Below are 15581 nucleotides of genomic sequence, written 5' to 3' on the forward strand. Positions count from 1 at the left end.
TCTTGACTTAATCTCCTAATTCTCCCCCAACAAGGCTTCCTTTTTTGGTCTCTCCAGCTTTGACATCACATTCCATCATTTTTATCACCTGATTAACAGTGTTGGATTTTTTTGTTTTTTTGTTTTGCTTTGTTTTGTTTTGTTTTATTTGAGACAAGAGTCTCGCTCTATTGTCCAGGCTGGAGTGCAGTGGCACAATCTCGGTTCACTGCAACCTCCGCCTCCCAGGTTCAAGCAATTCTCCTGCCTTAGCCTCTTGAGTAGCTGGAACTACAGGTATACGCCACCACATCCAGCTAAACAGTGTTCTTGATTAGCCACTTGCTTCTATCAACCACCAGGCATGAGAAAATGACTGAATCTGTTGTCTTTCCACAAACTCCAGGTAAGACACACTGAAGACAAACTCACACTGAAAGTGAAGCTAAAAAGTGTGTACATTATAAAATTAATGAGACTCACCTGTCTACTTATGTCCATACAAAAACGGGATCTTTTCTTACCTCCTCTTACAGGAGTGACACTCCTCCTCCTACCTCAAGCGAATGTGTTCCTCTGAGACATGGATCCCTTTTCCTTTGGCTTTTCTTTCTTACTGTATTAGCTATCTATTGTGAAAAATCACCACAAAATTTAGCAGGTTCAGACAGTGAACACATATTCTCTCACAGTTTCTGAGGGACAGGAATCTAGAAGTGGCTTGTCTGGGTTGTTCTGACTCTAAGCCTCTCATGAGGCTGAGCTAAAGTAATGGTCAGGGCTATGGTCAAGCAAGGTTCAGTGGTGGAGGATCTACTTCCAGGTTCATTCACATGGTTTTTGGCTGACTACAGCTCCTTGCCGGCTTTTGGACAGAGACCTCAGTTCCATGTGGACCTCTGAGCAGGCTGCTTTGAGCTTCCTCAGGCATGACCACTAACTTCCCCCAGGGAGAGTTCAAGAAAAACAGCCAAGGCAGAAGCACAGTGTTTTAAAAAATCTAATCTCAGAAATGATGTAGCATCACTTTAATCACGTTCTGTTTGTTACAAAGATCAATCCCAGCAAAATGGAGGCCGCTACATAGCTGTGTGTCTACCAGGAGGTGGAAGCCATCTTGGAGACCTGCTACTAAGACTTGGTGCTAAGTGGAGGGACTTCAAATTTTGATGACTCTCTCCCTCCTATTTATTAACCTCTTTCCTCTATTGACTCCTAATATTTAAGCATGTTCAACTTCTTCCACTGGACAAACCCTGCAAGTCTTTTCATTGTAATTTGACTTCGGTCCACACTGCTTGGAGGAGATTGTGATGGACAGGGTTGCTCGGGCTTCCTTGTGGTTGGGTCTCATGGGCAATGTTCATTCTCTAGGTCTTACTTGATGATTGAGAAGCATTTCCTACAGCAAACACTTTCTCCTTTCAGAAAACCTTCTTTTTTATTTTTATTTTTTAAATATATTTTTTTCTTTCAATACCTTTTGGGGTACAACTGGTTTTTGATTACATGGATTAATTATATAGTGGTGAAGTCTGAGATTTTAGGACACCTGTCATCCGAGTAGTGTACATTTTACCCAATATGTGGTTATTTAATTCCTCATTCTCCTCCCTCCCTCTCCTCTCTGAGTCTCCAAAGTTCATTACACCACTCTGTATGCCTTTGTGTACCCATAACTTTTTTTTTTTTTGACATGGAGTTTCAGTTTTGTTGCCCAGGCTGGAGGGTAATGGTGCAATCTCTGCTTACTGCAACCTCTGCCTCCTGGGTTCAAGCAATTCTCCTGCCTCAGCCCCCCAAGCAGCTAGGATTAGGCATGCTCCACCATACCAAGCTAATTTGTATTTTTAGTAGAGACGGGGTTTCTCTATGTTGGTCAGGCTGGGTCTCGAATTCTCGACTTCAGGTGATCTGCCCGCCTTGGCCTCCCAAAGTTCTGGGATTCCAGGCCTGAGCCATGCACCTAGCCCCCATAGCTTTGAAAGCCTTCTTTCCTTATCCTCCATCCCTCTGCATTATTCAGGTTTTCTACTGCTCCTTGTACACTCTCTTGTTAGTGTTCCTTAAAGTCGCATTTTGGCCCTCTCCTCTCTTGGGAGACCCCATTTACTTTCATGACCTCTACGTACTGAGAATGGTACAGGAACATCAAATTCATGATTATAAATAATTATAACCCCTAGGCCAGCTTTTCTGTGGGCAAAACTGTTGAAACCAGTCAAGTTTTGAACTCTAACTACAGAACACATTATTTGATAGCTACTTCAGCTTACTGCAAGGCATTTTTATGTCTTCAAATGAAATAGGGATACAATTTGATCTAGATAAGACAGTAGTAACTTCTATTTCTAAGTTTCTACTTTCATGGCTTATTTGTCTGAAGCAGGCATTGAAATGCCTACAATTTTTTTTTTTTTTTTTTTTTTTTTGAGGCAGGGTCCTGCTCTGCCATGCGGGCTGGAATGCAGTGGTGTGATCTCGGCTCACTGCAACCTCTGTTCATGGCTTATTTGAACTTTATATTTATTATTTATAATTTGGCTACTGCTGTCTGAGGACAGAGGCAACCAAGAGGAACACAGACACATCTGGACTACAAAACACAAAACAAAAGAAACCATCATCAGCATCTTCTGTAGGTTCATGGGAGAGGAATATATTCCACCAGGACTGTGTAAGCATAATGTGGCAGAAGTCTGCGTTGGCCATCGAGTTAGATGAGAGTTCGCCGGATGGATGTAGGATTCTAGAGCTACTGTAGGCAATGAAATTATCTGATAGTCAGTGGACCCAGCACTGGCACAATAAGCCGTAATAGGAAGGATTTCTACCCAGGCGTAGAAAATGGCAGCACTTACAGCTGTTGTGAATCCATAGATAATGCGATTACTCTGCAGTTGTGAGGCAGCAGCCCTGTAAGAAATCACCAACACTCAGCTACTAAGGACCTCTATGATTAGGCAGTGGGATTTTTGTTTGTTTGTTTGTTTGTTTTCTGTTTTTGTTTTTTGGCAATTTGTCATATTGTTTTCCTGTAGAAAGTATATATCAAATAAGAAAACTGGTGAATGCCAGTGCGGCATTCTAGTAGGTAATTAACTCTTTCATGATTTTAGGGTATCATTTGGTGCAAGGGAACAACTTAGTGTTGCATGGCTGTATAAGTTATTTCTTTAGATATGAAATAATTGCTTTTTTAGACCCAGAAGAATTTATGCATTTCCTAGTGTGCCTTGCTTGTATTCAGAGGACGTCTTACATAATGAGAGGATATAGGCCAATGTAATTTAATGTGCACAGAAAATTCAGTTCATGATTGATGCCCGCTTTAGTATGTATCAATGTTACTAATGTTTAGTTAAACATTTAGACAATGTTTGGAAAAAATGTTGGCCAGAGATTGAGCAATAAACCTCATATGATATTTAAACCATATTTTGTGTCCATATACAGCTACTATATTAAACCAGAGGATCTGATGAGATTAATCATTGGGTCAAAATGTTCAGTTTTGAAACAGATTTAAAATAATAGTATAACATATTGATTAAAGTAACAATAGAGCAGAAACTCCATCAATATTTCACTCCATCAGGACCAGAATTTGGTTAAATACAAAAGTCACTTAGGGTAGGAAGCCTTGAAAAATAAATAAATACATGCAATCTTCTCCGTTTGAGCTAAAGCATATACATGCACCTTTTGGGGTAATTTTTGATAAGACCTTTCTCTATCAATTGGTTAATTGGAGTCTCTTATATTTTCCTGCGGCCCTTTGAACAAAAGCTATACTGATGTTGCCTCATTTGTAATGTCTAGCTTTTAATTGGAGCAAAAATGAGAATGAAGACATATGTAGCAATTTGAGTGCAAAATGTTTCTTGGGTTTTATGTGTTTCTCCTAGGTTATTAATATAACGAATGCTTTGCCTTAACCCACTGGGACATATTTTAGCATCTTTCAGTTGCTCCAAACTTATTTGACACTCATGTTTCATTGTTTTAGGTAATATGTAATTAAATTACATAATTATAATACCAAGTAAAACTGACAGGAGGTTTAGCAGGAAACATGACTGACACTTGATGAGTGAAAACCACACTGGGGATGGGGAGGGAAAGAGTACAGTTGTAAGAAAGAGTGATCTGACTGAAAATATCCATCAGTATCAGTGACAGAGAGCCTGGATGGCGACACCACTGGATGCTTGTTAAGAGCCTCTGTAGATTTGACCTACTATTAATAGTTGGAATCAAAACTTCAATTTCTAATTCCATCTGGTCTTGCTGCTCAGAAAAATTGTTAAATTCCTATCAGTAGCAGATAAGTCAAGAAATGCTTTGTTCCTGATCTGCCACAATGTCACTTGGCTTTGTTCTTCATAGCCACAAGATAGCTGTTGCACCTCCACATGTTGCATTTCTGTTCCAGGCAGGAAGGAAAAATGACAAAGAGAAAGGTGCAGCATTTATATTAGGAAAATAACCTTTTCTGAGAAATCACATGCAGTGTTCTGATTGCTGCTCCTGTGCAAAAATCATGTCACATCGATCTTTCTAGTTGCAACAAAGGCTAGAAATTAGTTATCTAACCTTGATCGCATACTGAGAACAACAACAAATAATAAAGCAGGATTCTGTTGGTAAGAACGACAGGGAGCTTAGGTCTGGTACAGGACACTAATGGTGTCTTTGTGTTCCTTACAGATCATAACTCAAATAGCTCAAAGGACACCTCCTCAGGGAAACCTTCCCTGTTTCCTGTTGGAAGTTCTCATAGCCCCATGTACATTTTCTTCAAGAGATTTTGCTACTATGTTTGTGTTAATTTTATTACTATTTTCCATAAGTATAATGGCAGGGGCTGTTTTGTATTTTTGCTCACAGATCTATACCTAGCACCCAAAATATTGCCTAATACGTAATAAGTGCTTAATATGTTTATCAAACAAATAACTAAGTGGTTAACTATTACTTTAAAAGAGTCTCTCAGGGAGAAAACCATTTAGTGCTGCCTTGTCGCCTATTCCAGTATTTGGACACCCTGAAAACTAGGTCTATTTTTCCTTTACAAATGATTTGTTTTGGCCGGGCGCGGTGGCTCAAGCCTGTAATCCCAGCACTTTGGGAGGCCGAGGCGGGCGGATCACGAGGTCAGGAGATCAAGACCATCCTGGCTAACACGGTGAAACCCCGTCTCTACTAAAAATACCAAAAAACACAAAAAAACAAATGATTTGTTTTTCTTGCTCATTGAAATCCACTTTAACTCTTTTTTTTAATTATTAAATGAGAGAATAATTAGTCAATATCCTCATCAAAGCAATTTTATTTTCCTGGTCTTTATAATAAGTTTCTACATTCATTATTTATTTTTATTTTCCAGGCAAAATGCCCAGAAGTTCTTTCTTTAGAAATCCTCTTTTCACTGTTTCTGCTTCATTCAGGCACAGATATAAAACACTGGTGAGTTAAAGAATGCCAGGGGGTCACCTAGTTCAACCTTCTTACTTTGGTGGTGGGGAAACTGAGGCCTAGAGAGTTTAACTGAATTTCTCAAATGACTTTTAAGAAGATACTGGCTGGGTGCAGTGGCTCACACCCGAAATCCCAGCTCTTCAGGAGGCTGAGGCAGGCAAATCCCTAGAGCTCAAAAGTTTGAGACTAGTCTGGGCAACATGGCAAAACCACATGTCTACTAAAAATGCAAAAATTAGCCAGATGTGGTGACTTGTGCCTGTAGTCCCAGCTACTTGGGAGGCTGAGGTGGGAGGATCACTTGAGCCCAGGAGGCAGAGGCTGCAGTGAGCTGAGATTGCACCATTGCATTCCAGTCTAAGCGACAGAGCCAGATCCTGTCAAAAATAAAAAATAAAAATAAAAAAATACTGATAGAAAAAAAATACAGCCATAGTTTTCCAATTAGTTCCCTGAATTGTGCTCCATTCTTTTAGATTACATGTTTTAGAGACCTAGGCAAGACACAATGATGAAAAGAGGCGTAATCATCATATATATTCAAAATAGTGGTCCATTGCCCTGATGGTTTCATTTGTATTGGAACTGGCAAAGGCTGAATTGGCTCTCATGTTCATAAGTGGGACACGAGTATTTGAAGTTTATTAATTAGGGTCATTTTTACATTTAATTTTTTTTAAAGCAACCTTTCTGTTTCATTTATTGTCTCTAAATTTTACTATATCCTTGCCAGTTTGTCAGTCAGAGTTTATGTTTTTGAATTTCATAAATATGGGCATAAAATATTGTAGTAGTTTGTTAGGACTGCCGTAACAAGATACGATTCACTGATTGGCTTAAACAACTGAAATGTGTCTTCTCACACCTCTGGAAGCTGGAAGTCCCAGATGAAGGCGTCCACAGGGTTGGTTCCTTTTCAGGCCTCTCTCCTGGGCTTGCAGATGGCTGCCTTCTCCCTGTGTCCTCACATGGTTTTACCTCAGTGAATGTGTGTTCTGGTGTCTTTCTATGTATTCTAATGTCACTCCTCTTTTAAGGACATCAGTTACATTGAAATTCCAATCAGTTACTGTAATTCCAGCACTTTGGGAAGCTGAGGCGAGTGGATCACAAGGTCAGGAGATCAAGACCATCCTGGCCAACATGGTGAAACCCCGTCTCTACTAAAAATACAAAAACTTAGCCAGGCATGGCAGTGCACACCCAAGTCCCAGCTACTCCAGAGGCTGAGCCAGGAGAATTGCTTAAACCCCGGCGGCCAAGGGTGCAGTGAGCCAAGATCATGCCACTGTACTCCAGCCTGGGCGACAGAGCGAGACTCCGTCTCAAAACCAAAAAAAAAAAAAAAAAAAAAAATAGCACCCACTCCACTCTAATAGTCTCATTTTAACTTGAACATCTCTTTTAAGGTCCTAATGCCAAATAAGTCATACTCTGAGGTTCTAGGTGGGAGGGGATTGGTTAGGGCTTCAGCATATGCATTGTGGGGAGGAGGGTGACATGGGACAATTCAACCCATAACAAATAGCCATCATGCAATTCCTACAATTGCAGGTCTGCAACAAGACCCAAGTTCTGAAGAGAATATATTTTTATTATTTAATAAAGAATGTTATTATGACCTTGATCTTCAATATGCTTATAGCAACTTCAGTTTATAAATCCAATTTCAGGCCAATGTTATTAATGAAAAACTGAAAAATCCATCATAAATTAAGATTCAACTATTGATTCACTATGGCTTCCCAACTGTTTCCAAAGATACACACCACCCAATTGATGTGCAATTTAGCTATCCATAAGCATCAACACTATGCATTGAAGGATACTTAAACCCAAATACTATTACTCCTAGCTTTGGGGCCTTAAGAAAGTGGCCTAATCTCTCTAGGTTTCCTCTTCTATAAAATAGAGATAATCCCTACCTCAAGAATTGCTATGTACTTAAGTTAAATGATGGTTGCATAAGGCCAAACAATAAATGGGCATTATTATTATTATTATTATTATTATTTTGAGATAGAGTCTTGCTCTATCGCCAGACTGGAGTACAGCGGTGCAATGTTGACTCACTGGAACCTCCGCCTCCCGAGTTCAAGCGATTCTCCTGTCTCAGCCTCCCGAGTAGCTGGGACTACAGGTGTGCACCACCATCTTCAGCTAATTTTTGTATTTTTAGTAGAGACAGAGTTTCGCCATGTAGGCCAGGCTGGTCTCAATCTCTTGACCTCGAGATCCACCTGCCTCAGCCTCCCAAAGTGCTGGGATTACAGGCATAAGCCACCATGCCCAGCCTCATTATTATTTTTAATATTATTTTTCACATCCAATTTTGTCAATATGTTAGTGGATTATACTTATTTAACAAAGTTCGTGTTCCAAGAAGTTTTGAAATTTGAAGACTTTGGTTGTATCACCCTAACATTAATTTTGTATACAATGTGTTACAGCCAATGATGTTCCAGAAGCTAATTAGCCATATCAGGTACAAGAGATAAATTTTACACTCAATTAAAGGAACAAAGTGAAATTTTCATTGTTTCATATGAGACTGGACAGTGGTGTAAAAGTTCTTCGTCATTCCTGATCCCTTCTAGAAAGGTTTGTCTGTTGAGCATGGCATTATCCCAGCTCCCTTGGAAATGGCTAAGGGACTGAAAAATTGTCAATGTGTTGCTTAATTACCTGCACCTGTCTACATAAGAACATGTTCTGTGGTAATTATGGATCTGGTGCAAACCATCATGCATGGGGTTTTATTGTGCTTCAATTTCCCTTCATATCTCAATTAAGTCCCAGGGCTACCTTTTGGCATATGAGCACCCTCATTCAACACAAAATAAATTGGTTCTACTCAAGAAGATTAGAAATGGTGGGAAATATAATTCCCTTTTATTCTTGGCAACCGTGTGCGTTATTTTTAACCAGCAGAAAATATACAAGAGAAAGAGGAAATGGATTTTTTCCTTCAATGAAGTTGAAGCTTCATCAACTAACTGGCCTGACACTGACCTTGAAAGTCTCATTGACACTTCCCTGTGATTCTGCTCTTCTGGGACTTGAGAGAAAAGGTTGGAGGGGCATCCAGAGGAAAGCTTGCAGCGCCTGTCTTGACAATGAACTCTATGCTTCCAGTTGCAGGAAAGAATACACAAGCTCAGAATCTCTTGGGCTGAGTGACAAAGGAGGAAAGGGGATGGTTCCAAGTAGGATTGGAGCTTCTGCTTCCTCGCTTCCTCATGTAGCTCCATCTGCCTCTTCAGAGAGCTGCCGTCTCCCACTGTGTGCAGCTGAGTTCCAAGCACTCCTGGCGGCATAATGATTTGGACAAAGATATTTCCTCCAGTTGTCAATGGTGCTCCTATACTGAAACTCTCCCAGGAACTTCATCCAAGTCTCCCTGCTCCCCAGTCCTGATCTCTGTGAACAAGAGGGAGGACTTTGTCACAATTCTCATTGGTGATCATATTAATTTCTAGGCCACGTGTATCTAGATATGAAATAAAATTTCTGTTATTTTAAAATATAAGGTCCTTGGAAGATGTCCTCTATTGCAACATGTAACTATACTTATAGCCAGAAGAGGAGATCGCTAGAGACAGACTGCTCTGTCTAGATACTTAAAAAGACATTTGGAGGAAGAGAGCATCTGCAAATGTTGATGAAAATGGGTTTGGAACTTCTCTTTTCATCAGGAAATAGGTAGACCATAAAATGTCTGATGCGTGATACTGCCTGAAGCAAACCCACATTCTGGAACCCAGTCAGTTTGTTGCTCTAGAAAGCATCAAGAGAAAATGGAAGAAGGCCTAAAAGGCCCATCACATTTTAACCTCTGTGGTTGGATTAATCAAAAGTTGTCATAGTTTTACTTCAGAAAAATTAGCGGTCATTCATACTTCATCTCTCTAACAAGAAGCTTTTTTGCCCAGTGCTCAAAAATACATGTGCTATTATGCTATAGTTTCCTTACGACTTGTTTTGTTTTCTGTAGTTGATTGTGAGCCTCCAAAGGGCACGGAGCCATATGGTATGATTCTTGGCTCATCGGGCATTTTCTTGTTCAAGAGACACACCCAACATGTTTTTACTTCATATAAAAGTGATGTGAATGCATCATCAATAACAGAAGCTTAGAGCTAGGATTAAATGTTTAATCACTTACTTTTGCTTGTTTTTGTTTTCCTTTTTCTTTTTGCATTGTCTACTTTAAGACCCACATATTACAAATAGGAAGCATTAAAAGTGGTTAGTGTCGTTTGGGGATATGAATTAGGTCTCTTGATTCTTCTATGAAGACAGAAAAGATGATTACAGCAATAACAACAGAAAAGATTTTCTCATCAAGCAATGTATCTCGGTGGAACAAGCTTCGGGTTGAGCCATGGCAATGAGGTTTGGTGGACAGGCGCTGGCTGGGAGCTTGGATCTCATTGTTGTGGGTTTATCTCAGTCATGTGTTGACTTGAGGTGCAGGTGGCTCTATGAGGAGTCAGCCAGCTGTGGATGGTAACCACACATGACCAAAATGAGTGTTCAGAAGCTGTCACTTGAACACAGCAACGATGACACTGGGCACCACTATGGGGGGAGGGAGGAAGTGGGCCAAGGTCTGAAAAACTATTGGGTCCTATACTTAGTTCCTGGGTGATGGAATCAACTGTACCCTAAACCTCAGCATCACACAGTATATCCAGGTAACAAGCCTGCACATGTACCCACTAAATCTAAAATAGAAGTTAAAATTATATTTAAAAAAAGAAGTTACCACTATCATTGAGTTCTTTTCCTGAGGATATCTAGGGCTCCTGTCAAGCCTTTGTTAATTTAAATGAGTATTTTCTTCTTTTGTATTTATAGGGAAGTCAACAAAAATACAGCTTCCCCTGGCTTATTATGTATTTTATAGACACTAATTCTCCTGAGCTCTCACAGGTGGGAAAGAGAGTATAGGAAGACTCCTTCTGAGGGCTTGTCTTAATGGAGAATGGCCTAAAATTCGCACTAGAACCAGACTGATTTATAGAGATTTTTTTTTTTTTAATCTCTTGGACCTTGTTCTAAAAAAAAAATGGTAATGGAAAATTCAGAATATCTGACTCAACTAAATCTAATCTCTATGATCACATCCAGAGCCCTTCTCTTGTCGGTGCCTCTACCCTCTTCCCTTTATTTGTTAGCAAGGTCCGGCCGACATTAGGAAATTTTTGGGCTAGATCCAGGAATTTTTCACCTTAAATTTCTTTCTAAAGAAATTGAGGTTTTAGAAACAGAAAAAGCCTAACTTGTTAAAAAAGAATCCACAGCATTACATGAAGGCAACCTCATTATTATCCTGCATGAGCTAGGAACTCGAACAACAGAAAGAGACTTTTAGTTCATCACTAAGGCCCCCATTCTATGGTTGCCTTCTGTGTGAGCAGGGCTAAAAGGGACACTGTAACTGGCAGAGACGAAAAGCTTTCAATATCCCTTGCAAAAGAAATGAATATTATTTATAGGTATGACTTCTTTGTCATTTTCCTTTCCACATTTGAAAGTTAGATTTTAAAAAGTAATTATTTAAAATCTATATATGCACAATTATTTAGTAGGACTTACTAAAAAAGATTAAGGACACTTATTAAAATCTAATTGAATAAAAGGGTGTAACTGAAGAAAGCAAAATAATCAAAATTAAATAGAAATGATTCAAAAGTCCTTTCAGTGGAGACTACTACAAACCACAAGCGGGTGTCTTGACTGTCTCTTTAGGGCTAAATACCATTTCATGAGATGCCTCATGGGAAAGGGAGTGTTATTTGAAGAGAAGCCCTGTGTATCCTGCCATACGACCATCTATATCTTTAAGGAAACAGAGTCTATCAGATTCTGCTAAATCCAACTGAGCTCTCATTAGCCCTAGAATTTTCACAGTATCTTTCAACAGTCAGGCCCACCACTTTCCTCTGAAGCACTCTATTTTCGAATGTACCTTGCTGTGTAACATTATCTAACCACTTTGTCTCAATGTTTCCTCATATGTAAATTCAGAACATTTATACTTAATGACCCTTAGGTCTCGTTCAGATGTAAATGTCAGTCATAATGACAGAAGAAGTAGAGATAATGGACTCTAATTCTCTTTTTACTATATGCAGACTAGACATATATGGCTTCATCTTATTTCTGTTAATTATTAATCCTTTTTTAGTTTTTAATTTGTAGAAAACGGTTGCCTAAAATGTTTATAATTGGTGGACATGTGATATTTTTCAAATACTAATTTTTATTTAATTTCTATTAGTCATGGAAATGTAATAATGCAGAAGCTAGTTTGTTTCATGCCACAGTCTCTTCAAGAGGTAGTAGCGGATGTAAATGCATTACTGAGCTCAGGAATGTTAGCAGGGACCCATCCAACATTTCATTATCTTTAAGAGATAGAGCCACACATCACTGCATGGTGATACAGATAAGTCTGACTGTTTAAAATAATAATTCTGAAGAAATATTACATTACAAATGCAAACAGATCAAGAAAGCTGAGGTTGCTCAGTATGTATTGATAATATTAGATTATGTCTCTGCATTCAAAGTAATCAGATTCAAGTTTCTAGGAAGAGAATGAAAAATTATATACCATTTTATTTGTTTATTATTCAAATAAGTTAGTGATTTATATCACTTTCAGAGAAGTAGGAGTAAGAAAAAACTTTCTAAGGGTAAGAAACATAGGATATAGGACTTTGAACATGTAAACATCTGGGAAGATGTGCTTGCACAAAAGATAGAAATCAGTAAGAGTTGTTCTCACCTATGGGGAAGAAGGTAAAGTATTATTGTGTCCCAAGTGTACATGATCAGTTTGTTGTAACAAAGAGATTTAACTCAATATTGTTTCTTCTTGACCAACCTAATCAACAGACTTTTTAAAAAATTTAACTTTTATTCTAAGTTCAGGGATACATGTGCAGGTTTGTTACATAGGTAAACTTGTTTCACGGGGGTTTGCTGTACAAATTATTTTATTACCCAGGTATTAAGCCTAGTGCTCATTAGTTATTTTTCTGGGTCCTTTCCCTCCTCTCCTCGTCCACCCTCCAATAGGCCCCGGTGTATGTTGTTCCCCTCTATGTGTCCATGTGTTCTCAACATTTAGCTCCTGCTTATAAGTGAGAACATGTGGTATTTGGTTTTCTGTTCCTGCATTGGTTTGCTACAGATAATGGCCTCACAAGCTCCATCTATGTCCCTGCAAAGAACATGATCTCATTCTTTTTATGGCTGCGTAGTATTCCATGGTGTATATGCACCATGTTTGCTTCATCTAGTCTCTCACTGATGGGCATTTAGGTTGTTTCCATGTCTTTGTTATTGTGAATAGTGCTACAGTGAACATAGGCATGCATGTGTCTTTACAATAGAACTATGTATATTCCTTTGGATATGTACCCAGGAATGGGATTGCTGGATCAAATGGTGTTTCTGTCTTTAGATCTCTGAGGAATCACTGCACTGTCTTCCACAATGGTTGAACTAATTTACTCTCCCACCAACAATGTATGGAGGCACGCTTTTCCTCCATAAGCGTGCCAACATCTGTTATATTTTGACTTTTTAATAATGGCTATCTGACTGGTGGAAGATGGTATTTCATTGTGGTTTTGATTTGCATTTCTCTAATAATCAGTGATGTTGAGCTCTTTTTTTGACATGGTTGTTGGGATGGCCAGAAATTGCTAACTACAATAACTTACAATGCCCACAGGTGTATCTTGTGTAGATTTACTTGGGAGAAAAGTCTATTTAGTTTGACCTCCATAGAAGTATGTATTAGTCCTCTTTACTTACAATCAATTTACATTTTTGTCTGAAACATTTATACCTGCAAGCAGTTGGGAAGCCAATCATCATTGCCCTTCTCTTATTCCACCTCAGAATACCCTGGTTATAAGTTGCTTTGGAAAAAAAAAAGTCTTAGGAATACAGATAGTTTTCTGGAAAGAACAGAAAGGCAGGGCAAGGAAAGAGAAGAGAAGAGAAATCTTATGTTTTTGAGAGGACAGTAGGAAAACTGCTGGAAAGAGATATAAAAGTAGAGTGGTTGACCACGTTTTTGAGCATTACATCCTGGTAGGTATGCAGAGGAATACTCCGAATGTGAAATAAATTAAGAAAAAGATAGTGGCATAGTCAATAACATAAAATATTATCTCACTTCACAAAATGGTTGTATTTAATAAAAATAGCATACAATATAATCAAATACTTTTTTCTAATGGGAGATCTAAGAAGAAAAACAAATAGACACTATCTTCTGGCTACAATGAAACCGCTTGTATTAAACCAAATATCTCACTGAGAACAATTTTTAAGCTTTATAGTTGGCAATTTGAAGGCAACAGAAAGCAAAGAAGGCAGCTGAGACTTTAAAAGCCAAGATCCTTAGGGAAGGAAAATGTAACTTGGTGAACCCAAAAGTCTCTGCACTCTTTCCTCAAGGCATTTAGAGATTCCCGGTTTTAAGAATCTCAAAATCTATGCATACGCAATGACTTAGGAGCTAAGAATTTACATTCAGGGATTTACCGAGGAGGACCTTACTAAACACTCTACACTTTTAGGTGAGACTCCTGAAGAGGCTTCACCTTAAGGATAAAGGCACACCAGAAAGAGATCAACCCTTGAAAAGAACTAAAGCCAGTCCCAGTTCATCCTAATCCCTTATTGGATCAAGGTGACATGCTCCAACATTCACTGTTTGCTACGAGAGAAATTAATCCCATGCGGAGAAGGGAAGCATCATTCATGGGCTATAAAAGTTTTCCTACATAAGGTCTGCTAGGAATTTTTTTTAAATTACCTAATGATTTCAAAGGAGCAAAAATTAAAACTGAGGGCTAACTTTTCAATCCACCAAATGGAAACCAGAAGACAATAGAGTAATATCTTTGAGATCATAGAAGAACATGTCTGCCAATAGAGATGTTCTATACACATTGAAAACATAGTTCAAAAATGGAGGTGAAATATAAATACTTAAAGAAGCATAAACAGTTAGTCACCAGTAAAGACACACTGAAAGCAATAAGAAAAAGAGTTTTTCAGGTGAAAGGAGAATGATCTCAGATGGACACATACAAATGGCAGAAGAAGCAAAAAGTACCAGAAGGTAAATAGGCAATACATTTAAAGGATTGTTGATTTTACAAAATAATGTTTGTGAGTAAAATTGGCTTACGATTTTCCTTTCTTGTAATATTCATGTCAGGATTTGGTATCAAGACACTGCCAGTCTCACTAGCTTAAAATATTTATAATATGAAATTTAATGGAGATAACATATTTGAAGGAACTTAGTCATCTTGGAAAGAGTAGGTGCTCAAAAAGAGCGATGCAATGGATGGAGTTTGAAATCCCTTGGATTCAGATCTAAGATGTTCAATTTCCTAGCTGTCTAACTTCAGAACAGTTGCTAGAGCTCTTTGAGTCTCAGTTTCTATATGCACAAAATAGGAATAATTATAAAGTTCTCATTACATTTTTCCATAAAGATTAAATATTTAAATTAAATATTTCTGTAAAATGCTTAACTCAATGACTGCCGTATAGTTTACTGTTCAACAAATGTGAGGGTTTGTTCCCCATTTCTCTTTCTTTCATTCCTTTGTTTTCTCTTTTTCTCTCCCTGAATGCCTCAGACTGGGTTCTGGATGCAGGTCCTGAGCTGGTGTTTGGAATGGCATGTCTTTGTTAGGAATTCTCACCTGTAGGAGGCAGTGGTGGGGGAGACTGGACTAGGCAAAGGGAGAAACTGAACTGTATCCAGCTCCAAAGAAGCCTTTATCAACTCCCTAGAGAGCTCTGGAGAATATAAATATATGACCCATTGGATTTGACCTCCACTGCACTAGCTGAACCTCTACACCTCTGCCTAGAATAATGGTTGGATATGGAATGCCCTGGGAAATGCAGGCCCTTAGACCAATCTACTGTCTGTAGTGAAGACAAACCTGGAAGACTCCACAGCTGGGGAAGCAAGTCCTCCCTTGAAGGAAATTCAGGCCGCACAGCTCCATGACCACCACACTATTATTCCCTCATCTCTTCTTCTGCTCTCCCTCTTCCCCCGCTTCCCT

The sequence above is a fragment of the Mandrillus leucophaeus genome, unplaced genomic scaffold (assembly GCF_000951045.1).
Source record: "Mandrillus leucophaeus isolate KB7577 unplaced genomic scaffold, Mleu.le_1.0 Scaffold36, whole genome shotgun sequence".
Lineage (NCBI taxonomy): Eukaryota > Metazoa > Chordata > Mammalia > Primates > Cercopithecidae > Mandrillus > Mandrillus leucophaeus.